Source organism: Pundamilia nyererei, unplaced genomic scaffold (assembly GCF_000239375.1).
Source record: "Pundamilia nyererei isolate P.nyererei 1_Seehausen unplaced genomic scaffold, PunNye1.0 scaffold00036, whole genome shotgun sequence".
Lineage (NCBI taxonomy): Eukaryota > Metazoa > Chordata > Actinopteri > Cichliformes > Cichlidae > Pundamilia > Pundamilia nyererei.
This window is the reverse complement of record NW_005187437.1, coordinates 2,183,264-2,196,075: the sequence shown is the minus strand read 5'-3', so window position 1 is coordinate 2,196,075 and position 12,812 is coordinate 2,183,264. Positions and strand designations below refer to the sequence as shown.

The 12,812-nt window shown below is 42.9% G+C and overlaps 1 protein-coding gene across 14 annotated transcripts in view; it reads right to left on the bottom strand.

Moving 5' to 3' along the window:
• Nucleotides 1–12,812, bottom strand: part of ptprsa (protein tyrosine phosphatase receptor type Sa) — a 223,126-nt gene that overhangs the window by 171,064 nt on the left and 39,250 nt on the right. For all 14 annotated transcript variants that reach the window (XM_005730285.1, XM_005730292.1, XM_005730287.1 and 11 more), the window contains exon 2: nucleotides 12,275–12,371. The gene's annotated coding sequence lies outside the window, so the exon portion shown is untranslated. The remainder of the gene's footprint in view (nucleotides 1–12,274; nucleotides 12,372–12,812) is intronic.

Below are 12,812 nucleotides of genomic sequence, written 5' to 3'. Positions count from 1 at the left end.
CGCAAATTCCAAGGCTTCTTTTGCCAGTCCATCCCCTGGTTGCTTTCTTCCTTATTGTCTCCCTGCTCCCTTTCGTTCATCTGTGTCACCCTTAAGGGTTGAGACACAATCACCTCTGATAGCAGCGGGCTATCGCTCACTCTGTCCCTGAAGGCGACAGCCCACTTACTGCCAGCTTGTGCTCAAATGGAAGACATTTCATCACCTTACTGAAAACACAATTAAAAACACGTGCACGTCCGGTCGGCCCTCGAGAGCCACCCTTTGTCATAAGTTTAGTTACACTGAGTCTGCCTCACCCTCTCAGATATTTACTTTCCCTGTGACTGAGTGTTTATCAGCTAGGTTGACAAGTGTGCGTTTTTTAGTGCACTTGAGGCGCTGGAAGAACAAGAGGAAGTGAACCAGTGCTCAGTGTTTAACGCTCTTCTTTCTGAGAGACATTTGTCGCCTTGTAGCTTCAACAGTTAGCTGATAAGTGACTCTCTAGGCTAGAATATTTTTCTTCTTCGCTGGAAGCCAAAATGGAGGACGGTGTGCAGGGTTTTTGGTGAAGGGTGATTTCCTCAACGCACACACATACTGTACACACAAACACACACAGAGCAAGCGGGAACAGAGGCAGACTGACGGCTATTAGAGAGCAACGATGCTTGCTCTTATCTCCCTCCACGATAGAGATCTACAAAGAGCTTGAGAGAGATTATGAATTCATTACCTTGATACACAAGTGAGCACTGCAATAGACAGGAGTTTGAGAATGGAGATAGGAGCTTGGTGGGTGCAGGGAGAAGAGAAGGAATGGGAGTGCAATGAATTACATGCTGCTAGCGGAAAATAAATCTGTCTGCTTTCTTTGCATTTTTAGGACAATTTTTTGCCTTGTTGCATTTGTTGATTCTCTAAAATGTGTTCCTCCCATGTGTGATCAGGCTTTATTACAGGTCTAGCTATATTTCTTTCCATTTGTGCATTTTACCCAGCTAACAACATTTTACCCCCAGATTTTATCCATCCATCCATTTTTTCTGCACAGAACTAAAGAAAAACAACTACATAACTATCTGGATGAGATTCCCCAGAGCTCAGTATTGACATTAGGCTCCTTTCTGAAATTGATTGGTTTTGTTGTCATATGTTGTCAGGGTCCCTGTGCCTACCCGGTCGGCTCAGTACGGCTACATATGTTTTGTATTCCTTTTTTATTTTCCTGCTCTCTCCTTTCCCCCCTTTCCCTCCTCCCTCTGCCTGGGCGGAGCTCACCTGTGGGCTCCTGCCCTTGGCCCACGCACCTGTGGCTCATCACGAGTGATCCAGCTCCTTTATAAGATGGCAGCCCTGTGTTTCTCGTCGCTGGACCGTTGCCGACCCTCGTCAGTGTAACCCCAGCTCAATGACTTCTGAAGTGTTTCATAGCGATTTACCTAACTACCCATTCGTGTCTCTGTGTACAGATTCCCTGGACCTACCCCTGTGTTACCCGAGTGACTGGAGTGTGAAGAGGAGTGGACGGAGAGTGTGCGTGTCTTTCCCGTTCGTGTGTGGACCCCCGGAGCCCGGCTTTCCCCTCACTTTTGTAAATAATCACCTGGTGTATCATAATAAAGACTCTTGTGCTTTCAAGACCTAGAGCCTGCGCGTGAGTCCGTTCAGTCCCGTTGTGACATATGTGATGTTGAGTGTTTTCAGTTGCACTTCTGATGATTGCAGTTCACGGCTCAGATGTAGTTTTTGCACAGTCAGCTTGCATCGTGTCAAGTCTCTTGTGTTAAGTATCTAACTTTATAGTCTTGGGAGAAAGGACATCTGAAAAAACAACTTAAACAATAGTCTTTTTTGCTAACGTAACACATTTCAGTCAGTGTAACTATACAGAAATGTTTTCTGTGACCAGCCACACTGACCTATTCTTGCCTCTTTCCTTCCTTCAACTCTTGTGAAATTCTTTCAGATGGCTCACTTTCAATATGGCTTCCTCACTGTGTGTTTTCCCTCAAGCTCTGTTGAACTCGGCTGACGTTTGGATGCAGGTGACAAAGTCCAGTTAAATAAACCAAAGAAATTCAGAGAGAGTGAAAGAAACAGGTACAAAGACATAAAAAGAGAAGTAAGTACGTAAGTTTTTTTTCCCTCTTTGTCTTATGAATCTGGTAAAATTGACAAATGCTTTACGCGATGCCTGCTCGAACTGTAAATTTCAAGTTCCCTGCTAGACTGAGCAGACAGTTAACTGTGAATTTAGTTGAGCTGTGAATTAAGGTTGTGGCCAGACTAAATACAGTACACAACCATGGATGAGACTCCCCGGATCCAATGTCAAAGTCCCGTCTGAAGAGATACTTGCAGATGTTATTCACCCTCTACTCATCATGTCCCATGATAGCATTACAGAAGCCAATAAGCTGATATATGCCACTTCAACAGTAATCCTAGAGACACGTGGGTATAAAATCAAGATTATATGCAGAGAGAATCCCCCATGGAGGAGAAACCTGAAAACCAAAATCAAGTCCAGAAGAGCATTAGTCGATTAACAGAGGTGCAGAAGGGCCTGGATGGATAAAAAGGACATCAACAAGTCCACCACTGAGTCTCTAAAAACACCCTTCACTGCTAGGCTGAAGAAAAGTAAAACCCAAGAGAACAGAAGGCTTGTTCTCCAAGGACCTATAAAAGATGCACTCCCAGCTGCAAATGCATAATGGCACAAGGACAGACCTACTCAGAGCTGATCAAAGCAATGAGAGCACACAGCAATAATCTATTGCTGTGTGATTTATTACTATTAGTGAAGGTTACTCGCCATACCAATAGCAACTAGATTTTTAAATCTTAATATAAAATGAGTAACAGTAGGTTGACATTAGGTAAGGCTGCACTTTTTGCAGCAATCTCATATAGAAAACGATTCCGCGCATATATAAAACAGGTCCGCGGCTCCGAATCGTAGTAAAGGGACCTCTGGCTAATATGTCAGGTTCCGTGTCGGGCTCATAGCCGAAAACTAGCTTTACTTTGTTGTCTGGGTCTGCTTTGCTAGCGCGTTGAAAGGCTCCTCCAACGGAACTTATTGTATCAGTGGAAAGCGCGGACACAGAGTACAGTCGAGTCTTAATAGCTTACTTACAACTGAGCTCGTCAGGCACTCTTTTTGGCTGCAGTGGTTATTATTATATTTACATGCTTCCAGCTCCCATTTCTGCCCATTGACAGCTCGTATTTTCTACTCTCCTTTTTCTTCCTCCCTCGCTCACAGACACATAACGGGTATGGCAGTCCATTCTCCCTGCAGCACAGACTACACTGCCCATGAGGCTACATTCTTTGTAACACTCTTGCCTTCATATTAAATTCTTTTAAAAAAATATTTCTTCACGTCATTATGAGACGCGAGATTGAGACACAGGCATTAGAGCCTCTTAATGCGTGTTTTGTTTGGATTGGCGTGAAATTACCAAAAATAGAGAGGGCATAACCGAACATATCATACAGGAAAAGACTGCAGTGTAATCCCTTTATTTCAACAAAGTAACTGTATTCTGAATACCACCTTTTTAAACGGTAACTGTAATGGAATACAGTTGCTCATATTTTGTATTTTAAATACTGTACGTAACGGCGGTACATGTATTCCGTTACTCCCCAACACTGGTGGTTGATTGAACAGTGCACCAAGCTGCTTTGAATTGGTAACCTAACCTGAGCATAGACTGACTATGACTCAAGGTTGGTTTCCCTAATCTAAGAATCTTGGTGAGGAGCTGAAAAGCTCATGACTGACAAGCTGACACATAGATTCTGCAGTGCAGAATCTATCTTATACTCACTTCAAATAAGTATACAGACACAGATCTAGATCCAGGAAAAAAGTGACCATCAGCCATCTCCAATACATGGATGACATCAAGCTATGTGCCTGGAGTGAGCAAACATTGACTCACTGATCCACCTCACCAGGATACATAAAGAGGATACCGAGATGTAACTCAGACTGGATAAGTGGGAATGCATAGTTATGTGCTAAACAGTAAGAATATTGCAAGACACATATGCTTACAAGCCATCAGATAGGGATCTGAAATAGCTATAATAATTATAGCTGAACATATGATGTGATAGAGTCCACTGATGTCAAGGCATAAAACCTCCTCACAGTGCACAGAGTATCCCACTCAAGTTCCGGCACCCTGAGACTCTACAAGCAATGAAAAGAGGGATGCAAAGGATAAGTGTGTGTTACAACTACAATCAAAGATGAAGCAAGGAGCATAGGTGAACTTATGAGAAAAATGCCAGATCCCTGGATGAAGTGTTATAAGAATTACATAGCCAGCTGAAGACAGATGATAATGGTAATGACTAGGGAATAGAAATTTTCTTGGAGGTTTTTGTTTTTTTTTGCCGTTTTTGGCGGTTGGGGGAGGGGGTGGCATCAAGAAGATCTACCAGTGGTTAAGAACAGCTTGTGTGAAGGACAACATAGAGGCTCTGACCATGGCAGCACAAGAACCAATGTACTGCAGTCTACTACAGCCCACCTGATCCAAGTTGTCGGCTTTGCAAAGATGCTTCTGACATGGGCCAGCAGGCAATGGCATGATGTAAGAGTCAAGCTTGGATTTTAAAAGTAAGAGGCAGTGGTGGTTGACAAGGAAAAGATAAAAGTTGTCCCAATTCTAGCAGATATTGTCATTAGAAAGAATGAGCGTGAGGAGCACCGCTGCATGGGATCTCTCCTGCTTCCTACTGCAGATTTAAGTTAACTGGCTGTAGGTGTCAATATGAGCGTGAATGGTTGTCTAATTCTGTGTGTTGACTCTGTAATGGACTAGTGACCTGTCTAATGTACTCCACCCTTCGCCTTATGATAGGTGGGATAATCTCCTGTCCCTGCTTCCCACCCTGAACTGAATATGTGGTTGAGGAAGCGGATGGACATATGTCACTAGCTTAGCAATAAACTTAAGGAATTGAGAATGTGATTTCTGGTAACAGTCATCTGTCTTATGTCTGTGGCATGTTTAGTGTTTTTGTGCTGGCATACACAAGTACCTTTAATAATATAGCCCATATACATCTCAAAACACATCTTTGATTGTTTAAAGGAAGGCCTTGCAGAGAGAACCCATTTGATAATTTATGTTGTATGTAGGCATACTTTTAATGAAGTAATATATCATTACTCTGTGTATGTGTAGTTCACTTGGTATATTTCATTTGTATCTATACTGAATGATATTTTTGTGTGCTGTGTTTGCATGTGCCTTTCAATATGCACCACTGTACAGAGGGTACTGTATTTGACTGCTTTTAATGCTTTCAGGTCACAGTGCATGTGTGTACCTTTCAGGGAGTGTTTGTGTATAAGTGTGTGTGTGTATTTCTAAACCGCAGAGAGGCGGGTAAAGCCATAGAGGCCAGTAGTGATGAGTGATGCCAGAGGTGGTTTTCTACCAACCTCTCCGCTGGCTTGCTGGCTCTCTAATGGCCTTCTCAGTGGGCTTACTGACCGACTTGGTGGCTCTCAGTGGCTGTGTCTTCCTTATTTGGTAGTGGAAGGTGGGGGATGGCAGTGGCAGGGTGGTGGATGGGAGAGCAGTGGTACTCTGTTTACATGCAGGGGCAGAAGGTCAGAGTGCCAGAGTGCTATGGACCAAACGCAAATAACTTTAAGACAGTAAGTGAGCAGGCAAGTCATTGCTTCACGGTAGCGACTGGATGAATCAGAGCAGAGTGTGTGCGCATGCATGCACGTGTCAGAGTATTTGAGAGGGAAAGGGTGGATAAGAGTAAACACTTTAGTGAGGGAGGCCTGAGAAAAAAAGGTTTTACTACAGGTAATTTCCACTCACATGGACACACTGTTCTCTCTTTCCCTTCTCTTGCTCTCAGGCCCGGACAATTGAGAGGAGTCAGTAGAAAGGAAATTAAAGGCAACCATCCTTATAGTTTTACTCTTGTCCGCTTGACTGCTTGCATGCCTGCCTGCTTGCTTGCCTGCATTCCCTGGGCAATGTTTATGCTGTGCCCTGCCTAGGACAGAATAGATTCGCCCACACAGCACTGTGCTCTCAACCAGAACCTAAGTAGGTCTGGCAAGTCCGAGCCATAGTCCCATTCACTTGCACTCCTCTGGATTAGGCTCTATATCCTGGGGCAACAGTGCAATGACTGCATTAATAGACCTAGATAGCATCTCTCCATCCCCACCCTAAATTGTATATCCATTTTCTTTGTTTCATATCAGCAGGTTGTTTGTTCTCTTCCATCAGCTTCGTTTAAGTTTTGTTACACAGTTTGGCAAATCACGAGAGACACTTAAGTTTTGAGTGCGTATAGATTCAAAGCCACGGGGGACATATGAAATGCTGCATAATTATGAAGCCAAACTCAGCATAACAGGTTGCCAGAACTTGTGACAGAGCTGATGATTGAGCGATGAAAGAAATTAAGCTTAACGAGTTTCAGAGAGGACCTTTATTAAAATGCACCACACTGCATAGTTTCACATCATCACTCTGAGGGGAGAATATATAGTAAAACATCCTTCATTTCCAAATACCATGAAATTACACGTGCTAGCATAATCAGATTCATTGCCTAAAAAACTCGAGGTCAATTTACATTTCTTTAAATGCCGCAACAAATAACTGGAGCGTGCATAATTGAATGATGCTAATTCATCACTGCATTTTTTGGTCCACTCTTTATGATGTATATTAGGGTTGTTGCTAGTACAGTAATTGTGTAGTAAAAGCACTGCTGTGAAGAGGATGGTGGCAGAAGGGCACATTATCCAGCCTGTCAGACTACCAGTGCCACGCTACGGATAACACTGCTCTGAGAGAACACAGTGCCTCTTGACGCCAGCTGTAAAGATTAGCAGAGCTTTGTTTAATTGTGCCGCTAACATCCTAGGAGCCACTTAAGAGCTACTGCTCTCTTTTCCTTCGAAACTGTCTTTAAAGCTCAGCCAACAGTTGCTGTTGTCTGCTCATTCAGGTGCAAAGGCCTTATGGATTTGTCCAATTCAGGTACACTTAGAGGAGCTCACATCTCCCTCCTGCTGAGGAAGGCAACTGAATTGGCAACGCAGCCAAGCCATTACCGAAACGCTTAAAACATTGAACTGAAATAGATGTCAAAAATTAAACGAAAGACGTCGCATCCAATTTGGGCAAATAGCTGCTGTTGATCATGCAGTTTTAGCCAAAGTGGCCCCACTGGTGGCCCACAGTGCCCGTCTTTGTTCAAATGAAATCAAACTGAAGTGTTTTGCAGCTGTGAAAACAAATAGCTATTTTGTCCAGTTAGATGCTTACTAGGCAAAATAAAATGGCTTTTGATTTTTAAGGCCATTTTCCCTGGATGCTTAAAAATGAGATTTGGTTTATGAAAGACTTGAAGCACGTCAATCACTGCATTGTCCTGGTTTCTCACAGCATCATAAACCTTTCACAATTACTTTGTAAACATGTATCCAGGCCCATCGTGTGCTTATACTGTTGAAGTGTGAAACACATTATATATAGCACTAACAAGACAAAAGACTAAAAGGACTGTAATCAGTAGTAAAAATAGTCTAATTTTAGTTAATAAAATCTAAAACCATCTTAGTTTCATAACTGAATTTTCACTTTTGGGATTTCTCTGCAATTTAAGGTGTTATTTTTAGTTATGACAAGGGTAATAGGACAAGTGTAGTGTCCTTGTACTCAGCAGTGTCATAACTGAAAAGCTCACAACAGTAAATGAATTGTCAAATCATTTCCAAACTGTGAACAGAGCTGCTCTCCTCTGAACATCCTATTCCCCCAAATTTATATTAGCATGGCTACCTGTCACTGCAGCTGTCCGTGGAAGAGGAGCAACTCATTCAGAAGATGATTTATTTACTCATTCAAAAAAAAAAAACAACACATAAGAAATATTGTGTTATTTCTTTAGTGAACACTTTCCAAACATCAATACTGGAATCGCCTCAGTCCTTCTGGTACCAACCAGTTCATGGGAGCAAAACAAAACATTTCAGACTGAAAGTAATGATGAGATTAGACCTATTTTACTGGACAATGTAACAGTTGCTGATTTCTTTTCATATTTAGCTGCTGCCTGTTTTTTTCTAGCTTTGCTTCATTGATGCTCCCAATCTTTTAAATCAATTTTAAGTAATCAATAATAATAACGCCAACACAGAAGGGTCAGCAATTTGATTGGACTTAGTTTTTGACTCATGCCTTCATTTAGCCACATAGATGCATGGTTGATGCAGGAAGCTGAAACATGAGGAAGAGCATTAGCAACTCCTGTTACAGGCTGAGCATTTCTCTTTAACGCTTGGTTATACTGAAAAGAAAAATCCACAACAACAAAATCCCCAGACGGTAAGTGTTATGGAGATGAGAGAAAAGTCTAAAGAAGTTGTAAATTATGCTGTGGTGCTGGTTCAGCTGAGAGTGGAGCTTGAGTCCTGTGTTAAGACAAATAATTTGCTTATTATATTCTGATTTAAGTTTCTCAGCTAAAATATCATGAAAATTATAGGCGATGATAAATGTGTTTATTTCACTGATAGGTGCTGAATGATCTGGACAAGAAACGCCATGACAACCATGATGTCATGTGGCACACAGATCAATGCAATTTTCTACTAACTACTAATTCACAGAGGACATGTTTTAAAATGCAGTTTTTTGTTATGCTGATGTGTAAATGGCACAGTCAGTGGATCTAACGTCGATACACACTGTCTGTGAAGGTTCTCAGTCATCCAGGTCATCGTAGTCAAAGGAGCTTGCAAAGAAAAGCGTCTGGACTTCTTTAAGTTGCTTGAAGACGTTTCACCTCTCATCCGAGAAGCTTCTTCAGTTCTAAGGTCAAATGGTGGAGAGTCCCAGATATAAACCTAGTGGGAGGGACCCCCTTGGAGGACAGGACCAACTTCACACCCGATCAGATCTGCACACTGTTAGACCTCTGCCTCACCACTACATATTTCAAGTACAACGAAGGCTTCTACAGACAAAAACATGGCTGTGCCATGGGCTCCCCCGTGTCACCTATTGTAGCCAACCTTTACATGGAGGAAGTGGAAAGGAAGGCTCTTGGCTCTTTCAAAGGGAGAGTACCCAGCCACTGGTACAGATATGTGGACGACACCTGGGTCAAAATCAAGACACAAGAAGTGGAATCCTTCACTGCGCACATTAACGCTGTGGATAAAAACATCAAGTTCACCAGGGAAGACACAAAGGACAACTGTTTGCCTTTCCTGGACTGCGCCGTGCACATTGAAGAGAACGGCAAACTCAACATCGAAATTTACCGGAAGCCCACACACACGGACCAGTACCTCCTCTTTGACTCCCATCACCCTTTGGAACACAAACTTGGAGTAATTAGGACCCTACACCACCGGGCAGAACATGATCCCTCTAAGCCTGAAGGAAAAAAGAAGGAACACACACATGTAAAGGAAGCACTCAAAACGTGCGGCTATCCTAAATGGGCGTTCTTAAAGTCAGCAAAGAGGCACAGAAAAGAAGACCAGACACCAGCGAGGGAGGATAAGAAGGACAGACGCAACAACATTGTCATCCCCTATGTAGCCGGTGTATCAGAGAAACTCAGGAGAGTTTTCTCCAAGCATGACATCCCAGTGTATTTCAGACCCAGCAACACGCTCAGACAGAAACTGGTTCACCCGAAAGACAAAACGCCAAAACACAAACTTAACAATGTGGTGTATGCTGTACAGTGCAGCGAGGAATGCTCAGACCTCTACATTGGATAGACCAAACAGCCACTTCACAAGCGCATGGCACAACACAGAAGAGCCACCTCCACAGGACAAGACTCAGCAGTCCATCTGCATCTTAAGGATAAAGGTCACTCTTTCGAGGATGCCAATGTTCACATTTTGGACAGAGAGGACAGATGGTTTGAAAGAGGAGTGAAAGAAGCATCTATGTCCACTGTGAGCGACCATCTTTGAACAGAGGCGGGGGTTTACGACACCAACTCTCTGCCATCTATAATCCAGTTTTGAGATCCCTTCCCAGACGCCTTAACGCCCACTCACATCCTGGGCCATCTGACCTCAGGAATTCGCATGATAAGGTGGGGCCAGGTTTCACAATGAACATACCCGAAACTCTGGCTGATTGGGACCCACGCCCAGTTTCACACCTTGGCGCAGGCGATTAGAGGATCATCAGGGGGTCCTTTTGTCCCTCTGGGGGGGGGGGTCACTCCCACTAGGTTTATATCTGGGACTCTCCACCATTTGACCTTAGAACTGAAGAAGCTTCTCGGATGAGAGGTGAAACGTCTTCAAGCAACTTAAAGAAGTCCAGACGCTTTTCTTTGCAAGTCGATACACACTGTTGTCGCACTCTCAGTTTTCAGCTTGTTGAGCCCACAGTGGGGGATCCAGATGTGCCATCTTGCCTCCAGAACCTTTTCTGCAGTTGAACGAAGCAGGGCAGCGAGACTTCACTCTCATCGTGGTTTAGTATACCAAATACAGCTGTTAATGAGGCTGGTGGCCTCTGTCAGCAAGGTGACAAGAAGCAGGGGTCCCTGTGCATATGACGAGGGTTATGTCTGGGCTTGCATGTGCTCTGACACCCATTTGTTCATATTCATTCACAGTTTCTGCATGTCTTCTGCTCTGCCAGCAGCACTAATAATCAGGCGATGATATGGAAATAAGAATGTGGTGTGCAGTGTATGTAATGTCTGTGGAGTCACCTACATTTGATCTATCAACTTGAAATTAAACTATTCCCTGACTGGAGCAATAGAGATGAGGGAGTTTCATAACTAAGCTGGGGGACTTTTTAAATTTTTTCCTACTGCTGCAATATTTGAATGGATAATATGAACATCTTGAGACTTAGGGTGGTGGATCGTGTACAGTTAGAATTCAATAAATGGTGATATTACACCCCAAGAGCAGTATGTAAAAACAGCCTAATGTTCAGCCTTTTAAAATATACTGTAACCGTTTGTAAGAAAGTCCTCTGAATTTGTTAAAATCGGGGAAAAAACGGTCTGAGGCCTGCAGCTGAGATGTGGAAAGACCGACTTATTAATGACTCTAACTACCACTTTGCTTAGTGTGCTGTTGTTGTTTTTTTTCTCAGCCACTCTGTGTATTTGCTAAATGTGCTATCACAATATTCCTAATTTCCTTCAAAGACATCTTGTAACAAGAATACAGAAAATTATGCAATTAGAATTAAATGCAGGCGTTACCTTTAATTAAAGGGGATGAAATCTATTATCACGAGGAAACTCTGTACAGTAGGAACATAAGTTTCACTGAAAAATCCATGCAGAAACCATTTCAGATGAATTCTGCAGCAAAGTGGAGCAGTGAATGAGCCTGTAAATAAACCCCATTCAGGAGGGTACATTACATGTCTAAATTGATGCGCGATAGCTTCCAGATCTGAAAGTCACCAGCGCCGTTCGCTGAATGAAAAGAACTGCAGAAGTAGAGAAGGAGCTCCTCAGTGCCAGTCTGCAGTGACAGGTAGATGATATCTCTCTCAGCCTTAGCACGGCTGTCAGCATGGATGGATGAGCTTAGCGCAGGGTGCACCCAAAGCGTGAAGAAAGATGACAGTTTATTGTGTCATTAGGACGTGGAAACAAAAACACTGGAGTTGGAGTTGAACCAAACTTCAATAAACTTGCACTTGTGCATGTGACTGCGTGCAAAATAAACGGGCAATACTGCGCCCCGATTTGCTTAATTAAACATCATTAGATATTCTATAGTTTTGATTAACTGCTTCCTTTGCTCTGCTTGGTTATCTATTAAAGACAACAAGAAAAAAATTACCTATTATCTTTTTCAATTAGGCCGTTAGGTTAATTTGCCGTAGCCTTGCTTTTTGAGTGATAATTGTTAGTTTGAAACATAGTAAACAATACGGCACCAGCAAACTAGAATGTGTATATCTGCAGTGGTTAAAAAATGACAAGAGGGACATGAATGGGAAAAACGTATTCACGTGGGATTATGGGACACTGTGACTATCAGAGATTTGTATGCAAAAGCAGAAGACGACAGAAAAGCAGTGAAAGGTAGGAACACGTGGATGAAGGATGTAGCAGAACAAAAAGAAAAAGGATTTAGAAAGCATGAATTTGTGCCCACCAGTGTAAAATCAGTTATTATGCAGGGTGCGAGGCAGCTTCTGGAAACATAATTGCTCCATCTAAAATGGCGGTGCACTGTGCAAAAATTTAGGGGCCCACTTACCGCTGGGTTGTTTTCAAAACCTTTTTAGCCTCATATCTTCAGCTGCTCCAGTGGCTTCTTTTTCTTCTTCTGCTTCTTACAACTCACTCGCTCGTACCTTTAAAGTAGATGGAAAGAGAGAGAGGGAAAATGACAGAGAAACATTAATGAAAGGGACTACTAAATGAACAACCTCCTCAAGTGGTGGGTGGGGGGATTCAACAAATGCTGTGATGAGTTTCTCTCGCTCTCCCTTCTTGGCCTTTTGTGACCACAGGACGGCAGTTCTCGGGCGAGGAGGAGGCTTGCTGCTGATTGCCTGAGAGCTATGGAGTGCAAATCTGCATGAAGTCCCTCCTGGCTTCTCTTGATCATTTTCTCCTTCACATCTCTAATGAGCCTGGTCCAAATCTGTGGGTGCATGCATGTGTGTAGGTGCATGCATGTGCGAATTTGATTGATACTTGTTTTGATATTCACTCGTGCACAACAGGCTACTGCATTTATGGAATAAGTTGATGGTTTTAATATGAAATGTAATTGTAGGGATTCATTCTTA